This window comes from Delphinapterus leucas, chromosome 6 (assembly GCF_059928025.1).
Source record: "Delphinapterus leucas isolate spDelLeu-1000000601 "Yukka" chromosome 6, BTC_Dleu_Yukka2, whole genome shotgun sequence".
Lineage (NCBI taxonomy): Eukaryota > Metazoa > Chordata > Mammalia > Artiodactyla > Monodontidae > Delphinapterus > Delphinapterus leucas.
Genome location: NC_143134.1, coordinates 29,076,060 through 29,083,446, shown reverse-complemented (window position 1 = coordinate 29,083,446; position 7,387 = coordinate 29,076,060). Strand labels below are relative to the sequence as shown.

At 33.9% G+C, this 7,387-nt stretch overlaps 1 pseudogene; it reads left to right on the top strand.

Moving 5' to 3' along the window:
* Window positions 1–1,580: 1,580 nt before the first annotated feature.
* Window positions 1,581–1,678, top strand: LOC115802008 (U6 spliceosomal RNA; annotated as a pseudogene).
* Window positions 1,679–7,387: the final 5,709 nt, after the last annotated feature.

Below are 7,387 nucleotides of genomic sequence, written 5' to 3'. Positions count from 1 at the left end.
TTGAATCCAACAATGTATAAAAAATATTATACATTATAACCAAGTGGGATTTAACCCAAGTATGCAAAGTTGATTCAACATTTGAATATCAATTAATGTAATCTATCATCCTAGGCTAAAGAAGAAAAATCATATGGTGATATCAATAGGTGCAGAAAAAGCATTTGGCAAAAATCCAACACTGACTATTGATAAAGATGCTCATTAAACTAGGAATATAAGAGATATTCCTCAAAATAATGAAGAAAATCTACAAAAAACCCCTCCAGAAAACATCATATTTAATGGTGAAAAACTAGATGATTTCCTCCTTAGAACAGATACACAATGCAAGGATGTTTCCTCTCACCACTCCTATTCAACACCATATTGGAACTAAATAGTGAATGCAATAAGACAAGTAAAGGAAACTTTAAAAAAATACAGATTTGGAAGGAAAAATAAAGCAGCATTAGTTTGCAGATGACATGATTGTCTATGCAGAAAATCACTGACCAAAAAACTGCTTTGGAAATAAGCTATTATAGTGAGGTTATAAGCTTATACATATTACAAAGTTAATATATAAAATACAATTGTTTTCTATATACTAGCAATGAAAAATTGGAATTTGAAATTAAAAACACAGTATCATTTACATTTTCAATGAATAAGGAAATGTTTAGGTGTATATCTATTAAAATATGTGTAAGGTATATGTGAGAAAAACAACAAAACACTGATGATGGAAATCAAGGAAGAGCTAAATAAATGGAGAGATATTCCACATTCATAGATAGAAAGACTTGATATTGTTATGATATTAGTTCTTGACAATTTTGTTTACAGATTACAAGAATTGCAAATAAAAATTATGGTAAGTTATTTTCCTGATACCAAAAAAAATAAATCTAAAATTTATGTGGAAAAGGCAGAAGACACAATATCCAACACAATATTGAAGAAAAACAATGTCTGAGGACTAACACTACCAAACTTCAACACATACTTTAAAGGTATGATTGTCAAAACATTGCAACATTGTTGAAATAATATAAACAAATACATAAATAGAATAAAAGAGAGACCAGAAATAGAACCACACATATAGTCCAATCACTCTTTGACAAAGGGGCAAAGACAATGCAATGGAGAAAGAATAGACTTTTCAACAAATGGTGCTGGAGAAGTGAACATTCACAGCCAATCAAACAAAAAGTAGAACCTACTCACTGATCATATGCTTCTTACAAAATTAACTCAAAATAGATCATAGACCTAAATGTAAAATAGAAAACTATAGGTCTTTTAGAAGATAACATAGATAAAAATATAGGTGATCTTATGCTTGATGATGAGTTTTATATACAATACCAAAAACATAATCCAGGAAAGAAAAAAAATGGTGTTAGACTTCATTAAAATTTGAAACATCTGCTCTGTAAAAGTAATTATTTGGAGAACAAAAAGACAAGCAAGAGACTGGGAAGAACTGCTTGCAAAACACATAACTGATAAAGGACTTATATTCAAAACATACACAGAACTTAGCGAGAAGAAAATAAACAACACTATTAAAAATTGGGCAAAATATCTGAACAGTGTTTGCTTCAGCAACACATAAACTAAAATTGAAACGATACAGAAATAATTATCATGCACAAGAATTTTTTATATTTGTGAAGCTTTCCATATTTTTAAAACATAATTTGGCTGAAAGGATAAAACTTGTTTAAAAAGCATTATATAATGGTAAAATAATCAATTCACCAAGCAGATATAGCAATTATAAACATATATGCACCAAACTTCAAAGCTCTGAAATATATGAAGCAAACATTGACCTGAAGGAACAGATATACAGCTCTACTGTAATAGTAAAGGATTAAATACCCTACTTTAAATAATGTATAAAACAACTAGAGATGATACCAATAAGGAAATAAGGACATAAAAACATGACAGACCAATTGAATATAACAGTCATGTACAGGACAGTCCACTCAACAAAAGCAGAATACACATTTTTCTCAAGTGCAACTGGAACTTTCTTCATGATAGATCATATTTTAGGTCACAGAATAAGTCTAAATAAGTTTTAAAGTTCAAAATCATATGAAGTATCATTTCTGATCACAAAGTAATGAAAATAGAAATCAGTAGCAGAAAGAAAATGAGCTAACCCCCAGATATATGGAAATTAAACAACATACACTTAAATAGACACTGGATCAAAGAAGAAATTACAGGTTTATTGGAAAATATCCTGAGACAAATGAAAATGAAACACAACATACCAAAACTTTTGGTACATTGTGAAAGTAGTACTAAGTGGAAAATTTATAGCTATAAACATATTTTTTAAAAAGGAAAGCATCAAATCAACAACCTAAATTTACACCTTAAGAAAGATGAAAAAATGAACAAATTTAACCAAATCCAGCAAAAGAAATAAAGCAATAAAGATTAGAGCAGAGACAAGTAAAATAGAGAATAGAAAAGCAATAAGAAAATCAATGAAAAGATAATCAAAATTGACATATCTTTAGATAGATTAAGAAAAAAGGAAGAAGACTCAACTAAAATTAAAAAAAAATAAAAAGGGCACATTACAACTCTTTTTACAGAAAAAAATGGATTATAAGAGAATGCAAGGACTTTCCTGGTGGTTCAGTTGTTAAGACTTCGCCTTCCAATGCAGAGGGTAAGGGTTCGATGCCTGGTTAGGGAGCTAAGATCCCACATGCTTCACAGCCAAAAAACCAAAACATAAAACAGAAGCAGTATTGTAAAAAATTCAATGAAGACTTTAAAAATGGTCCACATCAAAAAAATCAAGAAAAAGAGAATACAATGAACAACTGTACACCAACAAATTGAATAACCCATATGAAATGGATAAATTCCTAGAAACACACAGTGTATCAAAACTGAATCATGAAGAAATAGAAAATCTGAACAGACCTAGAACTAGTAAAAGGACTGAATCAGTAATCAAAAGCCTCCCTCCAAAGGAAAATAACAGGACTACACTGGCTTCACTAGAGAAGTCTACCAAACATTTAAAGAATTAACACCAATCCTCCTCAAATTCTTCCAAATAAATAAATAAATAGGAGGGAACACTTCCAAACTCATTGTACAAAGCCATCATCACCCTGATGTTACAATCCAAAAAATATTTTACAAGAAAGGGAAGCTATAGACAAATATCCTTGATGAATATTGATGGAAAAAAATCTTGACAAAATACTAGCAAAGAGATTTCAATAACATATTAAACAAATTATACACTATGACCAACTGGGACTAATTCTTAGAATACAAGGGCAGTTTTACATATGAAAATCAATCAATGTAATACACCTCATCATAATCAGTAATTATTAGGGAAATACAAATATAAACCAAAATAAGATATCACCTCCCACCAATTAGGATGGCTGCTATATAAAACAAAACAAAACAAAACAAAACAAAAACACAGAGTGTTGATGAGGATGTGGAGAAATTGGAACACTTGTGCACTGTTGATGAGAATGTATAATGGCACAGCCACTTTGGAAAATAGTATGGTTGTTCCTCAAAAAATTAAAATTAAAATTACTATATGATCCAGCATTCCTACTTCTGGGATTATATCCAACATAATTGAAAGAAGGGTTCCAAAGAGATGTTTGTACACTCATGCTCTTTGAAGCATTATTCACAATAGTCAAGATCTGGAAGCACTGCAAGCATCCACTGATGACTGAATGGATAAACAAAATGTAACATATACATACAATGAAATATTATTCAGTTTTAAAAGAGAAGGAAATTCTGATATTCTACAACATGAATGATCCTTGAGAATATTATGTTAAGTAAAATAAGCCAGTCACAAAGACAAATACTGTATAATTCCACTTATATGAGGTATCTATAGTATCAGAGTCATAGAAATAGACAGTAAAATGGTGGTTTCTGGAGGCTGTGGGGAGGGGAAAATTAGGAGTTATTGTCTGATGAATATGAAGTTTCAGTTTTGCAAGATAAAAAGTTATGGAGATTGGTTATACACGATGTATACATATTTAACACTATTGAACTGTTCACTTAAAAATGTTTAAGATGATAAATTTTATTTTATAACAATTGAAATTAAAAATAATCAATGCAATACATTATAGTAGTTAAATAAAGGAAAATAACCACTTGAACATCTCATATTGCAAAGTCTGACAAAAATATCATTTCAAGGTAAAAACTCTCAACAAAATTATCTTCAACATAATAAATGGTATCCTTTATCATGAAAAACTCACAGTCAACATCATACTTATTGGTGAATGATTAAATACTTCTCTTTAATGTGAAGAACAAGACAAAGATGTGTGCTCTTGCCAGTTTTATTATACTAGGGGTTCTATTCTGGGAAATGAGTCAAGAAAAAAAAATTAACACATCCAGATTGGAAAAGAAGAAGCAAAATTATTTCCAATTATACATAACATGATCTTGAAAGTAGAGAATTTTAAGGATTCCACTTAAAAACTATTAGAACTCATAAATGAATTTATCAAGGTTGAAGGATGAAATTAACTTACAAAAATCAATTGCATTTCTGTATGCTTTTAGTGAAATATCTGAAAATAAAATTAATTAAGAAAACAATAATGCAATAATTTACAACTTCATCAAAAAGACAAAATACTTAGGATTAAACTTAAAAGAGAAGGACAAGACTTATACACGTATACACTGAAGACTACACATTGTTGAAAGAAATTAGAGATGATTAACTAAATGGAAAGATAGCCTATGTTCATGGATTGAAAGATTTAATATTGTTAAGGTAGTAATATTCCCCAAATTTATCTATAAGTTCCTCATAAAACCTATCAAAATCCCAGTCAGCTAATTATTTTTTGCAGAAATTTATGAGCTTATCATGACATTAACATGGAAATTCTAGGTGCCCACCATAACCAAAACAAATTTGAAAAAGTTAGAAGATTCATGTTTCACAATTTTAAAATTTACTACAAATCTACAGTAATCAAAACTGTGTAATACTGGCAAGAGAACAGAGACATACATCAATGAAATAGAATTGAGAGTCTAGAAATAGGTGTTTACTTTTACAGGTAATTGATTTTTGACAAGAGAGCTAAGAAAATTCAATGAGGAAAGAATAGTATTGTGAACTCGTGGTGCTGGAACAGCTGCATATCTACATCAATAAATAAATAAATAAATAAATATTTGGGACTCTTCTCTCATACCATATGCAAAAAATTACTGAAAATAGATCCAATACCTATATGAAGAAGCTAAACCTGTAAATTCTTAGAAGAAAACTTAGCTGCAAATCTTACTAATATAGGGTTATGTAATATATGACAGGAAAAGCACATCATTAAAAGAAAACATAGATAAATTAAACTTTATCAAAATTGAAAATATTTGAGCTGCATGCAAATAATACCATCAGGAAAGTGAAAAGATAACATATAATTAGAGAAAATATTTGCAAATCATATATAGGTTTTTTCCTGCTATCCAAAAGTAGAGAATTCCTATGAAATCTTTTAGTAAGCCAAAATGGTGTAAAGCAAAGAAGCAATTACCTTAAGACACATCTTGCTAATGTATGCCTAAAATGAATCAAGACAGAACTCGGATCAAGATGACAGAGTAGGAGGACCTGGAACTCACTTCCTCCTATGAACACATCAAAAATATATCTACATGTGAAAATTGTCACTGAAAACTAACTGGAGATTTGCAGAAAGTCTCTTGTACAACCAAGGCTGTAAGAAAGATCCACACATAATTGGATAGGAAGGGAAGAAAAGTGACCAGGTCAGGTCTAGTGCCCCAGGGAGGGGAATCAGAGAAAAAGGGAGATTACATGGATGGAGATCCTCCCTGGGGAGTGAGCAGTTTGAGCCACATATTGGGTGCCCCAGGCCTGGCATCCAACAAAAGGAGGACAAGTCCCCTTGGCTGGTTGGATGGCCTGTGTCACTAACAGGAGGGGTATGGGAAGCCTGGCCTATGCTCATGAGGAGTGTGCCAATGCTTGATTACACCCAAAGCAGGGGGGAGAGGGTAGATTGAAAATGCAGAGGTGGCTGCTGTGTTTCCTGTGACTGTCTCAGCCCATGCCCAGCCTGAGCCATACAACCACTGAAGCCCTGATTGCCTCACGTTGCAGCTACACACTGGAGCAAAGGCAATATGACTGAGGAAAATCTTGACAACGAGATGCTCAGGCTGCTCAAACCCAAAACAGCATCTGAGCAGGGAGGGGGCAGCCATTACTGGTGTTTACACAGGCAGCACATCAGAAGCAGTCCAGATCTCTGACAGAGACCAGACTGACACAGCCCATCCAGTCCCTTGCTGAGTGCCCATGCCAGTCCTCTTGCTCCAACACTGCTTCCTTCTGGCAGGCAGGGAGCCGGTGCTGGTAGTAGGGAGAGCACACACTTGAAGGGAACTGAGCTGGCTTGGGCTGACTCTCAAGGCTTCTGCTCCAGAGAGCAACTTGGGAACTGACCCTGCACCCTGGGGCAGTGATGACCACTGGACATAGGAGAAGCTCTGGCTCACACCTGGCTCTGGCCCTACCTCTCTATCTCCAGCTCCACCTCCTACCAAGGTGATAGCTGCCAAAGTAAAGTGAGAAAAAGCACAGATGCTCACGGACACAGGTCAAAGCTACAGATGCTTGATGCTGAGTTGCTGAGTGCAGTTTCCAGGAAAGAGCTTGTCAGTGCCACTGTCGCTGCTCAGGGTGTTTACTGCCTCTGAAAGCACTCATTGCAAAACAAATGCTGAAATATGCTATTTGCACTTTTTGCCTTTTTTTTTTGTAAAAGTGAAAATGCTTTTCAGATTTCTTTCAGTTAAGAAAAAACAGGTAGTAATGTAGGTCTTTCATAAAAGTGAAGTGACATAAAGCAGACTTTCAATAGTGGGGGATACCTATATCTTATGAGGCAATTGTATCCAGAAAGTACAAAAAATTCTTATAGCACAATAATAAAATGTAAAGGACCTAATTTTAAAAAGGACAAAGGGTTTAAATAGCCATTTCTCTAAAGAAGGAATACAAATGACCAATACACCCATGAAAAGATGCTCAAATTGTTAGTCAACAGGGAGCCAAAAAAAAAAAACCACACAATGAGGGCTTCTGAGGTGGTGCAGTGGTTGAGAGTCCGCCTGCTGATGCAAGGGACGTGGGTTTGTGCCCCGGTCCAGGAAGATTCCACATGCCACTGAGCAGCTGGGCCTGTGAACCATGGCCGCTGAGCCTGCGCGTCCGGAGCCTGTGCTCCGCAATGGGAGAGGCCACAACAGTGAGAGGCCCGCGTACCGAAAGAAAAACAACAAAAAAGAAACACAATGAGATACT